We start from the raw sequence: 23917 nt of genomic DNA, 5'->3' as shown, positions 1-23917 counted from the left end.
TATTTTCCATTTCATGAACTGAAGTCACATCAGTTGCAACAAAAATCATTATTAAGCCAAGATTCAGTATTCATAGGTAACAAAAATCCAACACTTCTAAGGCAAATGCCATTTTAGAATGATTTTACACAATATTAAGCCACAAATTTCTGCCTTTATTTGATGTGCCAGTACTAATATATCTTGTAGTTGGATCCTATTCAATATCTGTTGCCATAAAATGTTCAACAACAGCCATGGTTTCAAGCTCATTGACATTGTACAATTCCAACATTCCATTTAAGCCTTTCAACCAGTTAAAAACAAATAAAGAGAGAAAGAGGAGCCAATGTTAATGAATTTTAAAGCAAGCACAGAATGGTTATCTCACAAATGACTTGTTCATTTCTCTTCGCATGTCCTCATCTGCATTTTGATAAATATCATGGAACAATTTATTCAAAGAAGCATCACCATCCAACTTTTCTTCTTTCTCATGAAAGATACACCACCATTAGGTAAAAGCAACATGCTTCTCTACCAGAACATAAAATTCTAATGGAATTCATCAGTGCAGATACAGGAAAAATAAAATCAAAGTAGGGGGGTTCAAGCAGTAGGATTCAGATATGGGAATGGTGAGACTGGGAGTACACAAATGGGATATTTATAGCCACAATATGGAACTATACTCAAACAAACACACCTCAATGAAATATCAATAAAAATAATAAACAACAGTGATAAAAAGTTGGGTAGTACGAAGTTTATTCAAGAAAATGACCAAAATTAATGAGGATTCAGATTGATACTGACCATTTCATAAGTGAATCAACCTTGTTGTTGCATTCAACCATGATAGTTGGGGAACTCATAAGGCAGAATGACGGATGAACAGTGGAGCATTTGAGATGTCTATAGCTGATTGGTTCTACCATAAACGACGGCAGCATTATCTTCAACGGCGCCGAAAGTAAGTATCAGCCTATCAATCAGGATGGCAAACTCGATGGATAGATTGGTGAGAAGTTGGTAGAAAGAGGAAAGATAACACAGAATTACAGCTAGATTTTGAGTCTGATGAGGAGAAAAGGACGACTTTGAAAGAGAAATCACGAAATCAGAAGGAAATGGGATGGTATGGCAGAGCAGGTAGAAAGGGAGAGGAATACGGCGATGGAAATCTAGGGTTTGATGAGAGATGAGGGGAAACAAACCAATCTGTGCAAACGACGTCGTATGTTGAACTGGCAAGGGAAAAAAATAGAGATTCAGCAAAGTGGGACACGTGTTGCTCCGCGATAGGAGTTCTTTTAGCTACAGTAGTGGAAGAATAAGAAGTAGTAGATTTTTGCGTTGTTGTTTTATTTTCCAAATGTACCAAACAAACAAAATTAATGGGGAATTAAATTTCCCACCCCTTATTTAGAATTGCTACCCCAGCCTCTTTAAAAAAATGTCTGGACTACCCTCCGGGACTTAAACCTCTACACCAGTACAGTTGTTGATGTTTTGGAACCGTCCGAGAGTTGCACGTTCGGGTGCTTTACTTACAATTAAAATAACATGACTTTAGAACTAATATTAATCTTTTGTTATGTTTGTGAAGCTTCCAGGTGGAGGTGCACTGTCATTTGGAAATACCTGTATATTAACATAAATGAATAATTGATATTGAGAACACATGTGTGAAAAGATTCAAATGCTTTATTGTAGATGTGGAAAGATCCAGGACTATAAGGTTCGGATCTATCAAGGACTATAAAGTTCGGACTGGTTGATAATTAAATTTGTCACCCCCCTTTTTAAGACGTCCGAGAATTGTTGAACTGGATTAATATGAAACTTCAAGATTCGGACCTCTCAAACCAGATACTGTTACAAAGACAAAAACATGAAAATGCAGAGACAATAATATGGGACAAACAAACATGGTTACAATTATGGAGCATTGTTTTAATACATGTAGGAAAATATTCAAATGTCAAATCTAATACAACATTACAAACATGAATCATATTACCAATCTTTTGTTATGTCCACACAAAAAGCTCTCTGTGATCTCCATAAGAAAACCACACAAAAAGCTACCGGCAGGAAACTACCCTGTCCCAAAACTGAAAGCATGACGGTCAGAGCAACGACACTACTCCTACACTAATCCCAACTCGAGGAGCCCACACTAGCACTCGATCCTACACGCTAGCGCGGTCGTCGTCCGAATCTACATCTAGGACGACTAAGTCGACATACACAACACTACCCTCTCTATCCACCCTGATGCGCTCCTGCACTGGTCTCTCGGGCTCTGGGCCCGGACCAGGATCCTCGATGACAGCAGCAGTAAACGAACTGGACTCCGTCGAAGTCCCACCCACTGGCACCTCCTCAGAGGGGTCCTCATCATCCGAAGATAATGGTGGTGGTGGTGGTCCTCCCAGGCCGGGTCCACAATGCACGCCGGGCGGCAAGTTGAAGCTCACTATATGCCTCCTCATCACTCCTTCCGTCAAGCGTCCGAATCGGTCAACACGGTCCTCCATGATCCGACCGGTGTAGGTCGCACGGTGGCCTATGGGGTCGACCACCCATGCACCTGGGTCGTCCTGGTCAAGCATCTCGAACGTGGTCCCCCCCGAGGGGCTGACCATCGTAAACCAATCCGCCATACTCATCTGACAATGGCGTAGTCCGCCCAAACACACACAGAAGACGCGAGGGTCAACTCCAAAGAATTATATAAATAATAAAACCAGATATATAGAGGATAATAATTATTAGCCTCTCTGGCCTAGAAGTTTAGGGATAACATCCTAGGGTTGCATGTATCACAATGAATATAAAAGATCATAATAACAATTAGCATGCCTCAAATAGGATAAACAAGTACCAATCACACTCAGCAACTAAGTCAGAATGTATGTTGCATGAAATGCAAATGCTGGTTGACAAGATGCATTCCGGAAGAAAGGATGGACATCAACGAGACGACCCTAACACCAGCCACGGTGGGTACCTTCCTGCTCGCGTGTCTCTTACACCACACAAAAGTAGTCAGATCAGCAGTGAACCCGTAGGTCTGCCATTCCGTCTGCTACTAAGAACCACCGTAGGCTCCTAAATATGGAAATCCGGGTCTTATGACCATTTTGGAATCCACCGAGGTCCGGCATCCCACCGTGTATTAACCTCAAAATGAGTGCATGAATGCAAGTGATTAGCCAAACAACGTCTCCGACCTCACTCGACACGTCGCCACGTGTTCTAAATAACTTAAAGTCTCTAAAAGAATACCCTAAGGTAAATGTCGATTCTGCGACAAAATGAATTAATCAAAAGAAGAAGAATGTACTTTGGAACTCATGGTTCCCGACTAAACTTTAGATAGCCAATCAATAAACTGCTCATCGAGCGAAAAGGTACCGAAGTACTTGGAAACTTATAGTCTCCGGCTAAACTTTAGATAGCCAAACATTAACCTGCTCATCGAGCAAAAGAGTATCAACATACTCAGAAACTTGTAAATTCCTCAACACTTGGACTCGACGACACTTCTCATATTTCCAAAACAAATATTCAGGCTCTAGGCTCTTATCTAAGAGTGTTGTCATTGTTCAAGGGTTTTAGAGATTGATTAATGTCTTATGAATTTTCCTTGAGAAAATAGATTTTCTTTTAGTCTTATAATACTTCCTATGAGTTTCAGAGATCCCATAATCCCAAATAATTCCCTGAGAAGGTCTCGGTCCATTAAAACATAACAAGGTCCGAACTTCGTTCGTCCTTTCAAACTCTCTCAAAATCTCATAAAAATTCGGCATGACTTGCCCGTAATCCTCACTTTCCAGAAACATAGGCACGAGTGGAATAGCATAAAATGAAATAGCTCAATCAATAAGCATAAACAGCATATTCCAACACATCCTAAATTAACCATGTAGCACATAGCATGTGAATCATTTAGCACACAATATCATGGCATCAAGTACTCAACAAGTTCGGCCGAAGCCTCAGAAATCATTTCAGACATTTAGCAATTAGGTGCATAACACATAAATCAAGTCGAATTCGTCGACACCTAAAGCATTATCTAGTAATTCAGAGAGTAGCCCTCACCGGTGGGTCTTCCAGCTTCCTCCTCGCAAGTTCCTTCTCGCTCCTCTCCTTGATTTCCAAGAAACTCCTCAAAAGAACCTTAAGAAAAAATCACAGAAATCGACACAATGAGTCAAAAACTTAGCAAACAATAAGTCCTAGGGTTACACGGTACATTACAACCTCTGTGGTACGACAATCTAACGCGTTAAGACAAGTTTTCGAAAAAGTCGGATTTTCCTCCCCCCTTGACATAGCTCTCGGCCACTTTCCTTAATTGGGAGGGTCGATTTTTCTTCGATCAAACTTGGTTCCTAGGTTAACATAAGCCGTAACTAAGACGGTTCTAAGCTCGGAAAAATGTTCGGATCGAAAACTGATATAGGGGTAGTTTGGTCATTATTTTCAGCTCAGAATTTCAAAACTGGATTTTTGAAAAACAAATTGGATGGGGACGTCAACAACGACGTTTATGACGATTAATCCTACTAGCACTAAGCCAAGTCGATAGTTTACAGCTTAAAGGTTGCGACTTTGCCTAAAAATGGGTATTTGTTGCAAAAATTGATCCCGGCGGCATTTCGTCGACATCTGACAAAATGTAATCCGCAGAACACGCTCAGGAGCATGCAGGGAATAAGTTTAGACACTGAAATCAGCTTATTTGAACAATTTTTCAAAAAGCTCAAAACTTTGAGCACAGAAAGTCATAGAAGAAGTCGACAGAAACGACGATCAGAAGAGAGATATAGTTTACCTACCTCAAGGTCTTCGATTAGCAACGATCGGTGAAGCAAACGAGCAAGAAACGACGAAGATCCGGATCCTCTCTCTCTCTCTCGGGGCTCGCGGGTTTGGGGAGGGAAATGGGTAGTTTTTGCAAAAAAATCTAATTTTCGAGCTATTTATAGGTTTTGGAAAATGCGGAAAAATGATTTTTTCGCGATTCCGATTTTTCCTGCGCGTTCCTCTGAGAATTCTAAGATAGGTTCTGGCGACAGAATTCCATAACTCAAAGCAGGATTCTTGGAATTAAACCAAATGATCCAAAATCGGCATGAGTCGGTGTAAGTCGGTTTATCCCGAAAAACTACTTTTTGCAGTGATCGTCGGATGAGAAAACTTCCTTCTGAAGAAAGATTAGAAATAACAATAGAAATAGGAGATCGCGGGCGGAATCTTCATTTGAAGCTCCGAATAGAAAAAGTCTTCATCGTCTGTCGATCTTAGGTTTCTCGAACTATCAGGGATTCCGTTTCGGCAATCTTCCGAGAATTGGAATTTGACGTTCGTACATTCCAGGGTTTCGCATCGAAATAATTGTTTATAGACGAAAAAGAGAAGTTCTAACATTTCTCTGAAGATTTTTGGAAATTAGTTTCCACCGTGTCCCAATGTGTAAATTAACTATTAACTAAAACCTTTGACCTAGGATTAGGCGTATGTTAGTCGTGCTATAACTCTTATCGGTTTTTCGATAAACTTCTTGGACTTTTCCTGAACCTTATCCTTCACAAATTTATTTTAATCAAATAAACCCTTCTATTTTATTCACTTATCCAAAGCCTGAAACTTGGGCCTTACATTACTACCCTCCAAAAAGAAAGTTTCGACCTCGAAACTTAAGGTTCGGTAAAAAGTTCTGGATACTGTTCCTTGATCTTTTCCTTCAGCTCCCACGTCGCATCACCGGTGTTTTTGTCCCAAATGACCTTCACTAACTCGATCTCTTTCCCCCTCAACTGCTTTATCCTTGCGTCACCAATGCTGATTGGCGGTGTCTCGAAAGACAAGTTATCCTTCAACTCAATGTCATCCAGCTCGATAACATGTGTCGGATCAGCAACATACTTCCTCAGTGGTGACACATGGAATACATCGTGAATGTTTGATAGAAAAGGCGGTAGTGCGATCTGATAAGCTACCGGTCCTACACGACGAGTAATCTGATAAGGTCCAATGAACTTTGGCGTAAGTTTTCTTGACTTGATTGCTCGACCAACTCCTGTAGTCTGGGTAATTCGCAGAAACACATGATCTCCTTCTTCGAATTCCAGGGTTCTGCGCCTTTGATCTGCATAGCTCTTCTGTCTACTCTGAGAAGCCTTCATCTTCTCTCTGATCTGTTTGATCTTCTAAGTCGTCTGTTGGAGAAGTTCTGGTCCTACTAACAAATTTTCTCCATCTTGATACCAACACAAAGGTGTTCTACACTTGCGGCCATACAAAGCCTCATACGGCGCCATGCCTATGGTCGTATGAAAACTGTTGTTGTATGTGAACTCAATCAGTGGCAATAGGGTATCCCAACTGCCCTTGCTGTCTAACACGCAAGCTCGTAGCAAATCCTCCAATGATTGGATAGTTCTCTCAGTCTGTCCATCAGTTTGTGGATGGTAAGTAGAACTCAATCTCAGCCTCGTTCCCAAAGCCTCATGAAGAGCTCCCCACAAATGTGAAGTAAACTTCGGGTCTCTATTGGAAACGATACTTGTTGGCACTCCATGAAGTCGCACAATCTCAGCTATATATATCTCTGATAGCTTCTCCACGTTGTACGTGGTTCTCACAGGTATGAAATGAGACGACTTAGTCAATCGATCCACGATTACCCAAATCGAATCATATCCTTTCTGAGTCCTTGGCAACGCCACGACAAAATCCATCGATATGCTATCCCATTTCCATTGAGGTACATCCAAGCTCTGTAGCATACCTGAAGATTTCTGATGTTCCACCTTCGCCTTCTGGCAGGTTAAACATGCAGCTACATACTCCGCTACTTGTCTCTTCATTCCTGGCCACCAAAAATTCACCTTCAAGTCCTGATACATCTTCTTCATCCCAGGGTGAATGCTCAACTTGCTTTTGTGACCTTCGTCCATAATCAACCTCCTTAAGTCAGGGTTGTTAGGTACGCAAACTCTATCCTTACACCGTAGGATATTGTCACTTCCTACCTTGAATTCCGGGTCCTTACCCTGGATTACCAAATTCCTTTTCCCGAGTAAAAATTCATCTTGTAACTGTTGGTCTCGGATTTCTTCCATCAACCCATTGGTAATCCTGATCATTCCAAACTTCAGTTCTCCCTCGGATACTCTCACATCTAAACTCAAATCCCGAAATTATTCCAGCAGTTGCAGCTCCTTAACCATCATTGACGAGATATGCATCTTCCTGCTCAATGCATCAGCAACAACATTAGCCTTTCCAGGATGGTATTGTAAGGTAAAATCGTAATCCTTGAGAAATTCCATCCAGCGTCGTTGTCTCATGTTCAACTCCTTCTGGTCGAACAAGTACTTTAAGCTCTTGTGGTCACTGAATATGGTGAAATTGCATCCATACAAGTGATGTCTCCAGATTTTCAAAGAAAATACAATGGCAGCGAGTTCTAAGTCATGAGTCGGGTAGTTCTTCTCATGAGTCTTCAGTTGTCGTGAAGCATAAGCCACCACCTTCCGATGTTGCATCAGCACACATCCCAAACCTTGATGCGAAGCATCACAGTACACTTCATACGGTTCCTCTGGTTGCGGTAAGACGAGTACAGGTGACGTCGTCAAACGTTCCTTCATCGTTTGAAAGCTAGTTTCGCACGCTTCAGTCCATGCAAAAGGTTGATCCTTCCTCGTAAGTTGAGTCAAAGGTCCAACAATCTTGGCGAAATTTTCGATGAAGTGACGATAATATCCTGCCAAACCGACAAAACTCCTGATCTCAGTCACAGTCCTTGGCCGTTCCCATGACAACACAGTCTCTACCTTTGCTGGGTCCACAGCTATACCTTCTTTAGAGATCACATGGCCCAAGAATTTTACCTCTTCGAGCCAGAATTCGCACTTAGAAGGGTTGACATACAACTTTGTCTCTCTCAACACTTGTAAAACCTGACGCAAGTGCCCTTCATGATCTTCAACATTCTTTGAGTAGATCAGAATGTCGTCGATAAACACCACGACGAATCGATCTAAGAACGGATGGAAGGTCCTATTCATGTAATCCATGAAAATGGCAGGTGCGTTTGTCACCCCAAATGGCATCACTAGATACTCATAGTGTCCATAACGAGTTCTGAATGCCGTCTTCTGGATATCCTCAGTCTTTACTCTGATCTGATGGTAACCCGACTTCAGGTCTATCTTTGAGAATATCGCAGCTCCTCGTAGTTGATCCATCAAATCATCAATTCTAGGTAGCGGATACCTATTCTTGACGGTCACTTTGTTCAGTTGTCGGTAGTCGACACAAAGTCTAGATTTCCCATCCTTCTTCTTTACCAATAGGACAGGTGCTCCCCACGGTGAAACGCTTGGTCGGATAAATCCCTTCGACAGAAGATCCTCTAGTTGAGACTTCAACTCCACTAATTCTGCAGGTTCCATCCGATATGGTGCAATCGAAATCGGTCCTGTTCCCGGTACGATGTCGATAGCAAACTCAATATCGCGTACAGGCGGCAATCCCGGTACATCTCCAGGAAAAACATCCGCGAAGTCTCTCACAACTGGAATATTGCTCACTTCAGGATTCCCTTTACTCTCCAAGCTTAGCAATACGGAATACTCTTGAGATCCTTCATTCAAAGAGACGCTAATGTGATTGGCGGATAGATACTCCGAAAGATCCGAGTCAGGAAATACCACTCTCTTTCGGTTGCAGTCTAGAAGACAATGATAGTGGGACAACCAGTCCATCCCTAGGATAACATCTAGGTTCTTGAGAGTTAGACACACTAGGTTAGCATGGTAAACTTTATCTCTATAGGTTACTGGGCAATACATGCATGCAGTATTAGCAAGCAGGGTTTTAGCAGGTGTGGTAACTATAAGATCGAAGCTCAACGCAGTAATAGGAAGTTTTAATCTAGTAGCACAATCCCTAGAGATAAAAGAGTGCGTTGCTCCGGAATCAAAAAGTACAGTTAGGAGATTACCGTCAATCTCGCAGTCTCCCCTGATCAGACCATCAACTCCTTCAGCTTCTTCACTATCCATGGTGTAGACTCTTGCCTTGGCAGCAGGACGCTTCCCACGAGCAGTGTTGACAGCTGGTTCTGTTTTGGGTGCTCTGCATTGACCGGCAGTATTACCCAACTTGTTACAGTTAAAGCATTTGGGCCTCATATCAGTACAGGCATTGGCGTAGTGCCCAGGCTGCCCACATCTGTAACAGGTCATCTCCCTGCTCACAGTCTGACCTCCAGAACCACCAGCAGTACCCACCATGGGCCTATACGATCCTGAAGCAATTCCTCTACCAGCAGGACGTTGATACGGCCTCCTGCTCTGAAATCTCCCTCTGCCTTGAAAATTTTGAGAGCCCGACCTCATCGGCCCTCCTGTTCCAACACGGTCCAGTCTCTTGTTCTTCATTATCTCCACCTCCGTGGCTTTCTCAACCAAAGTCTGGAAACGAGTGATTCCCAACGGTTTCACCGAGTCCTCAATATCGGGCCTCAGCCCATTCACAAAGCGCTTGCACATGTAGGGTTCATCAACCCCGTTGCGGAAGAATCGAAAGTGCTTGGCCAACGATTCCAGCTTCGCAACATATTCTGGAATGGTCATGCTGCCCTGACGAAGAGTCAAAAATTGTGACTCACGTTCGTCACGAGCACTATCTGGAAAATACTTTTCCAGAAAAGCAGCACGGAACGAAACCCAGTTCACTTCCAAATTGTTTGCTTCCATCATTCCTCTGGCGCCTCTCCACCAGTACTCAGCATCACCCAACAGTAGAAAGGTTGCCATTCCCACCTTGGCTCCCTCAGCAGTTTGTAATACACCGAAGATCTTCCCAATCTCCTGGATCCAGAGGTCCGCTTTGTCCGGGTCAGTACCCCCCGAGAACTTAGGTGGATCCTGTCTCCTGAAGTCATTCAGGCCTTTGTTCTGGTCCAGTGTCACTTCCCTCTGGCGTTGATGTTGATCACGTGCCTCCTCAGCAGCACGCCTCAAAGCATTATCGTTTGCCTGTGCAGTCACAGCTTGGGCCATAGTGGCCATCATCTCAGCTAATTGGTTAGCGTTCACCATGTTCTGCTAAGTCAAACAAACAGTTAGTACTCATCATAAGATAGCATCTAATATAACTATACAATATGATTAAGCAATAACTTCAAGCAATTCTAAGCGAACAATCGCTTGGCGGACAATCAATTTTCACTCTTTGCAGAGTCACACAACCTAGCACAGAAGACCTATCCCCCAAAGACTCCCGAAAGACTCGACTAAGCTCTGATACCACAATGTAACACCCCGATTTCGGTGATGTCACTTTAGTAACCAAAAAGAAATACTTAAGCGGAAAAACGTGAATTATTTTTTTTTCCGATAATATAATTAAAGACAGAAACCTTAAACTTCTCAACGAAAGATAAAAGAAACTAATATACAACTATATATGCATACATGCCCAGCTAATACCAACCACGTCGCGAGTAATCTCCAGCGACGGGTGACAGAAAGAAAGTAACGCCCGAAGGCAATATGTACAAACCAAGGTAAAACCTGTGTCCGCAACACCCTACCTCAAAAACTAAGAACAAATTGGCCCAGCGGCCTAAGAAAAGACCTCCTAAGTCCAACCAGCTCTCTGTGATCTCCATAAGAAAACCACACAAAAAGCTACCGGCAGGAAACTACCCTGTCCCAAAACTGAAAGCATGACGGTCAGAGCAACGACACTACTCCTACACTAATCCCAACTCGAGGAGCCCACACTAGCACTCGATCCTACACGCTATCGCGGTCGTCGTCCGAATCTACATCCAGGACGACTAAGTCGACATACACAACACTACCCTCTCTATCCACCCTGATGCGCTCCTGCACTGGTCTCTCGGGCTCGGGGCCCGGACCAGGATCCTCGATGACAGCAGCAGTAAACGAACTGGACTCCGTCGAAGTCCCACCCACTGGCACCTCCTCAGAGGGGTCCTCATCATCCTAAGATAATGGTGGTGGTGGTGGTCCTCCCAGGCCGGGTCCACAATGCACGCCGGGCGGCAAGTTGAAGCTCACTATATGCCTCCTCATCACTCCCTCCGTCAAGCGTCCGAATCGGTCAACACGGTCCTCCATGATCGACCGGTGTAGGTCGCACGGTGGCCTATGGGGTCGACCACCCATGCACCTGGGTCGTCCTGGTCAAGCATCTCGAACCTGGTCCCCCCCCGAGGGGCTGACCATCGTAAACCAATCCGCCATACTCATCTGACAATGGCGTAGTCCGCCCAAACACACACAGAAGACGCGAGGGTCAACTCCAAAGAATTATATAAATAATAGGCTAAAAAACACTTTTGGCCCCTGATGTTTCAAGTTTGTGCAAATTCTGCCCTTACTCTATTTTTGTCGACGTTTATACCCCTCATGTTTTCAAACAGTGCACCGTCTACTCCTCCATCAGTCAAACATTAAAAAACTAACAGAATGAGCTGATTTGGCTTTTCTTTTAATATTTTTTGGACCTACCACGTGGAAATTACAAGTGAAATTGGAAAAAGGGGCATGAGAGATTCAAACTCAAGACCTGTAAGTAGCAAAACATTCATTTAACCAGTTCAGTTACATACATAATTGATATATAGATCAAGCAAATTTAATTTATATCATTTCCTTGATCATCATTAACTTCATATACTCTTCTTCATCTCTCCAATCCACTCAGGAACCTGTCCTGAGAAAGCATGACTGACGGAGGGGTAGGCGGTGCACTGTTTGAAAATATGAGGGGTAGAAACGTCGACAAAAATAGAGTAGGGGCAGGATTTGCACAAACTTGAAACATCAGGGGCCAAAAATGTTTTTTAGCCTAAATAATAAAACCAGATATATATATAGGATAATAATTATTAGCCTCTCGGGCCTAGAAGTTTAGGGATAACATCCTAGGGTTGCATGTATCACAATGAATATAAAAGATCATAATAACAATTAGCATGCCTCAAATAGGATAAACAAGTACCAATCACACTCAGCAACTAAGTCAGAATGTATGTTGCATGAAATGCAAATGCTGGTTGACAAGATGCATTCCGGAAGAAAGGATGGACATCAACGAGACGGCCCTAACACCAGCCACGGTGGGTACCTTCCTGCTCGCGTGTCTCTTACACCACACAAAAGTAGTCAGATCAGCAGTGAACCCGTAGGTCTGCCATTCCGTCTGCTACTAAGAACCACCGTAGGCTCCTAAATATGGAAATCCGGGTCTTATGACCATTTTGGAATCCACCGAGGTCCGGCATCCACCGTGTATTAACCTCAAAATGAGTGCATGAATGCAAGTGATTAGCCAAACAACGTCTCCGACCTCACTCGACACGTCGCCACGTGTTCTAAATAACTTAAAGTCTCTAAAAGAATACCCTAAGGTAAATGTCGATTCTGCGACAAAATGAATTAATCAAAAGAAGAAGAATGTACTTTGGAACTCATGGTTCCCGACTAAACTTTAGATAGCCAATCAATAAACTGCTCATCGAGCGAAAAGGTACCGAAGTACTTGGAAACTTATAGTCTCCGGCTAAACTTTAGATAGCCAAACATTAACCTGCTCATCGAGCAAAAGAGTATCAACATACTCAGAAACTTGTAAATTCCTCAACACTTGGACTCGACGACACTTCTCATATTTCCAAAACAAATATTCAGGCTCTAGGCTCTTATCTAAGAGTGTTATCATTGTTCAAGGGTTTTAGAGATTGATTAATGTCTTATGAATTTTCCTTGAGAAAATAGATTTTCTTTTAGTCTTATAATACTTCCTATGAGTTTCAGAGATCCCATAATCCCAAATAATTCCCTGAGAAGGTCTCGGTCCATTAAAACATAACAAGGTCCGAACTTCGTTCGTCCTTTCAAACTCTCTCAAAATCTCATAAAAATTCGGCATGACTTGCCCGTAATCCTCACTTTCCAGAAACATAGGCACGAGTGGAATAGCATAAAATGAAACAGCTCAATCAATAAGCATAAACAGCATATTCCAACACATCCTAAATTAACCATTTAGCACATAGCATGTGAATCATTTAGCACACAATATCATGGCATCAAGTACTCAACAAGTTCGGCCGAAGCCTCAGAAATCATTTCAGACATTTAGCAATTAGGTGCATAACACATAAATCAAGTCGAATTCGTCGACACCTAAAGCATTATCTAGTAATTCAGAGAGTAGCCCTCACTGGTGGGTCTTCCAGCTTCCTCCTCGCAAGTTCCTTCTCGCTCCTCTCCTTGATTTCCAGGAAACTCCTCAAAAGAACCTTAAGCAAAAATCACAGAAATCGACACAATGAGTCAAAAACTCAGCAAACAATAAGTCCTAGGGTTACACGGTACATTACAACCTCTGTGGTACGACAATCTAACGCGTTAAGACAAGTTTTCGAAAAAGTCGGATTTTCCTCCCCCCTTGACATAGCTCTCGGCCACTTTCCTTAATTGGGAGGGTCGATTTTTCTTCGATCAAACTTGGTTCCTAGGTTAACATAAGCCGTAACTAAGACGGTTCTAAGCTCGGAAAAATTTTCGGATCGAAAACTGATATAGGGGTAGTTTGGTCATTATTTTCAGCTCAGAATTTCAAAACTGGATTTTTGAAAAACAAATTGGATGGGGACGTCCACAACGACGTTTATGACGATTAATCCTACTAGCACTAAGCCAAGTCGATAGTTTACAGCTTAAAGGTTGCGACTTTGCCTAAAAATGGGTATTTGTTGCAAAAATTGATCCCGGCGGCATTTCGTCGACATCTGACAAAATCTAATCCGCAGAACACGCTCAGGAGCATGCAGGGAATAAGTTTAGACACTGAAATCAGCTTATTTGAACAGTTTTTCAAAAAGCTCAAAACTTTGAGCACAGAAAGACATAGAAGAAGTCGACAGAAACGACGATCAGAAGAGAGATATAGTTTACCTACCTCAAGGTCTTCGATTAGCAACGATCGGTGAAGCAAAAGGGCAAGAAACGACGAAGATCCGGATCCTCTCTCTCTCTTAGGGCTCGCGGGTTTGGGGAGGGAAATGGGTAGTTTTTGCAAAAAAATCTAATTTTCGAGCTATTTATAGGATTTGGAAAATGCGGAAAAATGATTTTTTCGCGATTCCGATTTTTCCTGCGCGTTCCTCTACGAATTCTAAGATAGGTTTCTGGCGACAGAATTCCAGAACTCAAAGCAGGATTCTTGGAATTAAACCAAATGATCCAAAATCGGCATGAGTCGGTGTAAGTCGGTTTATCCCGAAAAACTACTTTTTGCAGTGATCGTCGGATGAGAAAACTTCCTTCTGAAGAAAGATTAGAAATAACAATAGAAATAGGAGAACACGGGCGGAATCTTCATTTGAAGCTCCGAATAGAAAAAGTCTTCATCGTCTGTCGATCTTAGGTTTCTCGAACTATCAGGGATTCCGTTTCGGCAATCTTCCGAGAATTGGAATTTGACGTTCGTACATTCCAGGGTTTCGCATCGAAATAATTGTTTATAGACGAAAAAGAGAAGTTCTAACATTTCTCTGAAGATTTTTGGAAATTAGTTTCCACCGTGTCCCAATGTGTAAATTAACTATTAACTAAAACCTTTGACCTAGGATTAGGCGTATGTTAGTCGTGCTATAACTCTTATCGGTTTTTCGATAAACTTCTTGGACTTTTCCTGAACCTTATCCTTCACAAATTTATTTTAATCAAATAAACCCTTATATTTTATTCACTTATCCAAAGCCTGAAACTTGGGCCTTACATCTACACCATTCAGACTCGGGTTCTACAACATTGTATTCCCATTGGAACCCTAATCTCAAAAGGAAATCGAATTACCTCAGTGTCGCTTTTGAAACACGGACGATTCTTGGTCGCTTTTGTCGCTTCTAGGTCGCTTCTGAGGGGTGTGAAATCTAATTCCCAATTAATGGATGAACAAGTTACTCCACTGTTTTTTTACAACTTAAAGACAAAGATTAAGATGGTTTCTTTTTTCGACCATCGGTGGTCCACCATTGAACACTATTAGATCTTGAAATCTATGAATTTCTTTAGATGAGTGGTTAGAATTGAATTGTGATAAAAGGGTAAAATTGTAATAATACATATCTTCAATTCTCTCATCACTTCTCTTTGTCAAATCCTCTCACCACACGCATGTTCCCTTTCTCTGCTTTACGAGAAATACTTTCCAAGCCTCACAAAATGCATCATTTTTCCCTTATAGTAGGACGAACCACCACCACCAAGGAGCAAGGTCGAAAGCCACCACCATGGAAGGGAGAGAGGACGCCATGAGCTCTATCATCTCCTTCTAATTCTCTGGTGAAGCTACTTATGGATGACATTATTCATGTCCTAGAAGGAGAACGACGACCCTAAAACCACCAAAAAAGTAATTCCAATCAAATCTGGAAATTTTATGGTGAGCAACTCCGACCTGTAGGTGAAGTTTGTGGCCCACTCGTTGAATTTTAGGGGAAATGAAAACCACCATCGCAGTCCTGGCCTCAAGAGGAAGAGGTTAGCTGCTTAATTTCTACTCCAGTGGTAGAGCAATCGCGTTGATATGACGAGAGAATGAATCGATATTCATGAGGAAGAAGAATTGAAAGTGAAGAGCAGAAGAGGAAGATAGAGATGCTTCTAAGGCACATATGAAGGTGAATGTAGACTTCTTTTCGAAGTTTCCCATGAGATAAGTGGTGATTCATGGTGGTAATGACAGTCTTAGCCATGGTGGTGGTGTTCATGAGGAAGAAGAAGTGAAAGGGAAGAAAGGAAAAGGAAGAAGAAGATGCTTCTGAGGTGCTAAGGAAGGAAAAATGGAAGCTTTTTGGAGTTTTCAGGAAAGAAAGTGGAGACCCATGGTGATGGTGATGGTCTCAGCCATGGTTGTGGTATTCATGAGGAGGAGGAGGAAGAAGAAGAACTGAAAAAAGAGACCACCCGTGAGACCATGGAAGCGTAGAGAGGAAATTACTAAAGAGGCGCAGACTATCGATGATCCCACATAAAAAAAGAGACCACTCTAGTATTCACCCAACTTAACAACTTATTAAAGACATCGAAAATGAAGATACATCATAATGCAAATAGTTATGATACATAGACCCCAAATATTTTGCATGAAAGAGTTTATTTGAGCATATCTTATACCATAAGCGCTTATACAAGTGTTTGTGAAAGTTTATGTAAATAGCTTATGATCTACATATAAGAGAAGAAATATGAAAATACTTAATGTATCCCAACAAATTACTTTTATTCTATCCGTTCATGGTGTGAGATTAATACTAGTATGTATCAATGGGTAAAAAAGTAAATGTCAAATATAAAAATGATTGTATCCTTTGATATCATTTTACAAATTTCAGTTTACCGGTTAGCGAGATAAGCGTGTGAAACATAACCATTACATTAAGCCCACATTTCATTTTCTCTTCATTTGTCACTCATCGAACCAAAGACTTTCCTAAAACAATAGAGGCACTGAACTAAGAGCATCTCCAATGGGGGTTGCTTAAATCCAGTAGGCAACTTAAGCAACGTTGCTTATTTTGGAGCACCACTAGAGCAACATGACGTGGCAGTTGGGTTGCTTATTTAAGCAACAGTTGCTTATTTTCTCTCTCCTTACTTTTTGACTAAAAATCATATTTTCTCTTTCATTCATGTACTTGTATAGTGTCATTACCTTGAAATAATATAAATATAAGAGGTATAATGGGACCCAACTAAAAGTAAACTAAGCAACCGTGGTTGGAGCGAATTCTGCTTGGGTTGCTTAAATCTTATGTGTCAGTCTGAACCCACCGAAATAGTTTTTAAGCAACCCAACTAACAACTATGCATTGGAAATGCTCTAAAGAGGCAAAATAAAAAAAAATGTTTGTTAAATGCAATGCATAAAAATGTTTAACCCATAATCAGTATCCGACTTCATTTGTCTCGTAAGTCTGCGAGCAACTCACTTTTCCGCCGCTACATCCTTCCTTCCTTCCTTCCAGTGGTACAACAATGTCCTTTATTAAGTTAAGGAGCTTTCACTCTTTTCCTAATCTCTCTTTTCTTCGTTACTTTCACTCTAACTCTCAGCCCCATTCATTTCACAATGTTGGTGATGCTGTTTCCTTCTTCAATCGCTTACTCCAAATGCGTCCTTCTTCAAGATTTTAACTTCCCTTGTTAAGACCAAGAAGCATTACTCCACCGCCATATCACTTTCTCACCAAATGGAGTTCACTGGAATTACGCCTGACATTTTCACTTCCAACATCTTGATTAATTGCCACTGCCACTTAGGTCAAATCACTTCTGCTTTTTCTGTACTCGCCAGAATTCTCAAGAGTGGTTATCAGCCAGATACCATCACCTTCACTACACTTATCAAAGGTCTCTGTCTTAGTGGCAAGGTTCAGCGAGCCCTCCAATTTCATGACGATGTGATAGCACAGGGATTTCGGTTGGATCAAGTCAGTTACGGGACCTTGATCAATGGGCTATGTAAAATAGGGGAAACCAGAGCTGCTTTGGAGTTGCTTAGGCGGATTCAAGGGCGAGGGATTAAACCTAATGTGGTAATGTACAGCACAATCATCGATAGCCTGTGTAAAGATAAACTTGTAAGTGATGCTTGCAATTTATATTCTGAAATGCTTGCAAAGAGAATTCCTCCTGATGTTTTCACTTACAGTGCTTTAATATATGGCTTTTGCATTGTTGGTCAATTGAAACAAGTAATTGCTTTGTTAGATGAAATGATGAAGAAAAACATCGACCCCAATGTTTATACTTTTAGTATATTGGTCGATGCTTTATGTAAGGAAGGGAAAGTGAAAGAAGCTAAAAATGTGTTAGCTGTGATGATTAAACAAGGTCTGAAACCTGATGTTGTTACTTATAGTTCCTTGATGGATGGGTATTGCCTAGTTAATGAAGTGAATAAAGCCCGGGATGTATTCAATGCTATGGCTCGGAGGGGAGTGACTCCTAATGTTCAGAGCTACACTATTATGATTAATGGATTGTGTAAGATTAAAATGGTGGACGAAGCCTTGAATCTCCTTGAAGAAATGGATTACGAAAAGATTATTCCTAATACAGTTACCTACAATTCTCTTATTGATGGTTTGTGCAAAACAGGGAGAGTCTCTAATGCATGGGAGCTTCTTGACCAGATGCATGTTAGAGGTCAACCAGCTGATATAATCACTTACAATTCTTTAGTCGATGCATTATGCAAAAGCCATCACGTTGACAAGGCAATTGCACTTATCGAGAAAATTAAAGACCAGGGTGTTCAGCCGAATGTGCGCACATACACAATACTTCTAGATGGACTATGTAAAGAAGGAAGACTCAAGGAGGCACAAGAAGTTTTTCAGGATCTTGTGATTAAAGGCCATCATATAGATGTCCATACATATAGTGTTATGATCAATGGTCTTTGTAAAGAAGGCTTGTTTGATGAAGCGTTGGCTTTACTGTCAAAAATGGAAAATGAGGGTTGTATCCCTAATGCTATAACTTTTGAAATAATTATTCGTTCACTCTTTGAAACAGGTGAGAATGACAAGGCTGAGAAACTCCTTCATGACATGATTGCTAGAGGTCTACTGGAAAAATTAAACTAAGTAAGTTGCTTTCTAGTTACAAGTTATTTTGAATTTTGAAAGCAAACATTCAGTATTTATTTATAGATACACAAGGAAAAAGATGATGGACTACACAATGGGCTCACTTTCTCTATAGTCTTAACTAAAAGTCATGTGTTGTTACTTGTTAGGTTCATTTTGCTATTGTAACAATAACGATGATTGATTTGTTCATTAAGAGTCTTGACATAACTATCCTTTTTGAAGGGGTTGCTTTTGTGCAATGGTTGTAGTTGCTTTGGTGTAAGTAGGTCACATATTCAAGCCATAGAATCAATCAATTGCAAATGCAATGTCAGGAGACAGCCTACAATATGCGCACAGCGGCACAGATAACTATCAATCCCCCCTCCCCCTTCTTCACTGTCAAAGTGCTTCAACAACTTAAAGAACATTTTTTCAGTCCGTGCTCATTGTTATTGCTTCTGATTAAAAACAAAGCTCAAATAGGCATGGTTATTTGGAACCAGACATTATTATAGTTGATTCTATTTGCCCCAAATTAGATAGTAGAAATTAACTTTTTTTGCTGTATATTTTCTTGGGAGATATTTTCTTGGGAATAGTAGTTGAATGTCACTCTTAATCCAGGTGTAATTAAGAGTGGCATGCTTGGCTCATGCTTTGGTAATTCAACTTCTCTCTATCACACTCCTGCATCATGGTATTCACATTTGTCATTTCTGCCCTATTGACATTCTTTGTTCTTTATCAATTTCTGTTTAACTGAAAAATCGTATTGCTCATGTTACTTTTTCTTGTGAAGAAAATATTTGACACACTTGTAGATCTAGTTTGATCTGAAACAAATGAAAAGTACCATTAAAATTGGTTATATTTTTGTATTTAATCATTGTAAGATATTGATAGTTTCTCACTTGTGATTCCCCCCATACCCCACTTGTTATGCTTCTTCAACTTACATTTATTTAGTTTGAATTGGAGGTAAAGATTTCTGCTTCTTCTTTTATCTTTTGGTTTTAGATATTGTTTTCTGATTTGGTTTTTGGTCATAGTCTTTCTTCTTTATCATATTAGCACTGATTTAGTTTTTTCATTTCTATATTGTGCACCATTTGTTCTCTGATTACAGTCCATGCTTCCATTGATGGCGGAAGCTTATGGCAGAAGCTGTAGTGTCTTTCTGGTTTGGCGTTTGAATCAACGCCAATCCACATTTGAGTCAACATGGCAAATCTTGCTTCCCCATTGATGTGTGAGATGTGTGTTTCATCGTTTTGCGTTGATGCTAATGCCAAACCAAATAGACAAGTAGATATCTATAAGTTATCTCTAACAGTTACTATTTACAACAGAATATCACAAACTGCTTAGTACCTAACAGTGAGGTAGCACTGTAGGCTAATTTAACTTTATAGTAAGATGGCTGTACATACTAAACTATCTTTGACATACATGACCTTTAGAGTTCGGAGGCTCAAATTTATGCATATATTGTAGTTAAAACTTGAATCATCTCTTAGTTTTTTATTCCTTTTTTTTGTGCATGCTTTGTAAAGGCGAAAATAGAAGCATAAATCAATGCATTTTATTGAAATAGATATGTCAATTCTGGTGACTATATCCTATCCTAAGTCAAAATCAAAGTGAACATGTTAGACCAAATAGATTAATGTGTGGACCTTATATTTGGCATGTGCAAGTTTAATTATGGAGAAGTATATATTTTTAGTCACTCTTCTGAAGCAAGAGAGCGGAATTAACTTTACATCTTGATTTCCTTCTTTTATCTTTTAGTCTTACTTCACCACTGTTAAAACTTCAGTAGTCATATCAAATGTATATGATGTGACTTTTTTTTGCTTATAATTGGAAGATTACAGCTCTAGTTCTGATGCGTCAAAATGAAATATTAACCGATACAAAAATCCACACTCATGATTTTTATGCTAGGTACCCAAAGCTTTTAGATGTTAGTTTTTCTTTTATTTGTTTCAGATCATGGTAGGTTATCGATTCCAGAGATAAAATTGATTTTTATAGTTGAGGATAGCCACTAGCTTTATTTTCCCTCATCTGGTCCAAGGAATTTTGTTCTTCCTATGCTATCACATTGTTCATGTAATCGTTTTTTCTTAGTTTAATTGATAGAAGTTCCAAATCTTGGCGATGCATATCCTTGAATTTTATGTTTGGTCAGCTTCCATTACATGGTGTCCTTATTTTTTAATGTTCTGAAATCTCGGTCATTTGCATCTATATTTGCTTGGGTTACATCTTTTTATATCAGTAAAAATACAGAATACCATCTCTTAATAATAGAGTTGCTGCACTCTTATAATGAACAACTTGTTTAACTATTGCTTGGAATGAAATTTGGCAAAGTTCTCAGCACTTAACCAATAAAGTCTTACAACATGCTGAAAATGAGATTGAATGACTATTTTAATATATTGCTACCCCATTTTGTAATTTTCTCAACTGTATTTCTGAATCAGAAGTGACTAGCTTGCTGAGATTGTAGCTGTTTCTGAGATGAGGTGGCTAGACAATGGAGGTAAGAAGCATGCTGTATTAGAGCAACAATATTACTGCCACTACATGTACTAGAGCAACAATATTACGCTCCTATCTCTATGGTAAAGATCCATTTGCATGCCATCAAATTTTTTCCATTAGGAAGGTCTACTACATCCAATTCTTTGCTTTCGTTTTCAACAATTATTTCCTCTATTACAGCACATCACTAATTTAGGTGTTGAAGATCACCATGGACATTTTGAGGAACCTCCATCTGCGATAATTTGTTATGGGATGTTGAGTTCAAGATCTAACACCTTTTCCTATGGCAATTGGAACATCAAGGTCATCAATAGTAGCACTTAAATGATTAACAGTTAGCTCGATCAATCTGTGTGTCTTCCACTAGGTTTGACACGGTTTCTGCTTGGTTTTTTTGTTGAGGAATTTGTGGTCTCATAGAGTAGACATGAAGTTCACTTTACAATTGTTTCCTAGGTTCTCCTTGGGTTATTAGTTGTAGGCTTTTCTGAAGATGAAGTAGGAAGAGAGATAGGGAAGAACATGGATGAGTTCCACTGTTTATCTTCACTGTATTTTTCTTCTGAAGTGAAACATTGGGAAAGAAAGGTTGAAGTTCAAGTAAAATGGTGTCATATGAGTTATAAAACTTGTTTTCTGGAGGGACAGTAGCACTTGTTCCCTTTTTTGCGAGAATATAAACCAGCAACCTGAGCATAATAATAAGCTGAAAAATGAAATACAGTTAGCACTTGAGTAATCTGCATTTAGCAACTGAACAGACAGATAACAAATAAAGTATGGAGGGGAAACTGAAATGTGCATTAGAAAGTAAGCGATAGAGCTAATTAAAGTGTGGAGGGAACAATGGGTGTCAACTTCCGGGGATGCAGAGGAACACCACCAAGAAAGATGGTGTGACGTAGCAGAAGAAGAGTGCAGTATGGTGAACTGCACAATAATAGTAATGTCATATTTTGTATCCAAGCCGGGTGACTCTAGAGTCAACCCGAACCTGTCCACACTCTAAGAATAGGACATTTCTTTTTGTCCTTTTTTATGAACCGGGCCAGGTTGGGCCCGACCCTAAAGCCACAAGCCAAGTCTCTCTTGCGTTTCGTCGACTCTATTTTGCCCTTGTTCTGTATTATTTTTGACATCAACGATTCTGTTTTGGCGTTTGCCGCCGTGTTCGCCCATATCTCATCTCTAAGTCTAGCTGCTTCGTCTCTGTTTCGCTCTCGTCACTGTTGTGTTTGCTGTTTGTGGCGGCGTGCGATCTTCGTTCTCGGTACGATTCTCGTTCTCGGACGTGGTTCTTCTCTTGGGGTGTCTCTGGACTTGTTCGCCTTTGGTCTCCTACCGTAGTCTGTCGGTTTCTTGTTCTGCTGAGATGGAGTCCGCTGGTTGTGATGGGTTGGTGGGGTGAAACAATGGTTCTGTGTTTGGGCGTGAGGAAGTGCTATTGCGTGACGAGGCTGGCGGTGAGGTCGATGAGGGGGCTGATGGAATGGTTACGACGAGTTTTGAGCGTGGTGGTGTGGAGCAAAGCAACATAGGCAAGATGTTGGTCGTCGTGGTTCTTCCACTTTGTTTCTTGATGGAACGTGCGAGACGATATCTGATTCAATCCATCTTCCTTATTTATTCTGCCTTCGTTTCCATTTCAGTCTTTTTTGCTTTCCTTAATTCTGTTCTTTTTCTTTTTGCACACTGACTGCTTGTTGAAATGTCTGACTGATTTTTTTCTCTTTTTATCCATGTTTCTATGGAATTCGTGATGTATAAGGAGAAGCTTGTTGCATCTGCTGAATGCTTAACCAGTTAACACACCTGCTGATAGATAACACTCTTGGTTTTGCACAATTTTTCAAACTAAGGTTACCTTGCTATGTCATAAGTAGAAGGGGATGATGGATGCAGCAAAGTTGAAGGTCTTCTCTTTGTTAACGGAGACTCGATATCAGCCATTTGATAATGAGGTTCGTGGTGCTAAGGATCATATATGAGTAACTAAGGTTCTCATGTGGTTTGGCTGAAAATCCTGATTGATTTGCGTATCATTTGGTTTTCTTTTTGTCGGGGTTTCAATGATACTCCTTGTTGTGATTTTCTCAAGGTTTGAGTCTCTTTCCCGTTTTCTTTCTGTGGAGAAGGAGCCCTCTAAGGGTCCAGGTTTTTTTGTTGGGAGAAAAAGAGGTCGGCCTAAGAAAGTCACTAAGAGGAGAAGGAAAAATCAAAGGTTTCAGGTTGTTGGTTGTGATGACTTACACTTATTTGGTTAGATTTGAGATTTTATGATTTATTGTATTGGTTTTTGCTTAGAGGGTTTCAAAGACACTTCTTGGGGATTTTGTACTTTTTTTCCTTCATTAGGTTTTTATCCCAATGGTTTTTCCTATGAAGGTTTTAATGAGGCACGTTCACTAGGTGTGTGGTTTTTTGGGTGGTTTTGTTGGTTGAGTTTTTTTATTTGTCTTTTTGTGAGAGAGTTTTTGTCATGAAACTTACCTATCCAATAATATATATCTTTTGCTTAAAAAAAAAATAATGATAGTTGTCTTACATGAACTTAATTAGTTTTTAATCAGCTAGGGCTTTGTTGAGAGGACAAATGTAAATTAGGGTGAAGATGTTAATTCTTTTTAATTTACATCCATAAATTAGATCCTATATATAGGA

The 23917-nt window shown here is 40.5% G+C and overlaps 1 pseudogene; it reads left to right on the top strand.

The window, feature by feature from the left end:
* Positions 1-17037: 17037 nt before the first annotated feature.
* On the top strand, positions 17038-18712 carry LOC130736634 (pentatricopeptide repeat-containing protein At1g12620-like; annotated as a pseudogene).
* Positions 18713-23917: the final 5205 nt, after the last annotated feature.

The sequence above is a fragment of the Lotus japonicus genome, chromosome 2 (genome assembly GCF_012489685.1).
Source record: "Lotus japonicus ecotype B-129 chromosome 2, LjGifu_v1.2".
Taxonomy (NCBI): Eukaryota; Viridiplantae; Streptophyta; class Magnoliopsida; order Fabales; family Fabaceae; genus Lotus; species Lotus japonicus.
Note: the sequence above shows the minus strand (reverse complement) of the source record. Positions and strands in the feature narration are given on the sequence as shown.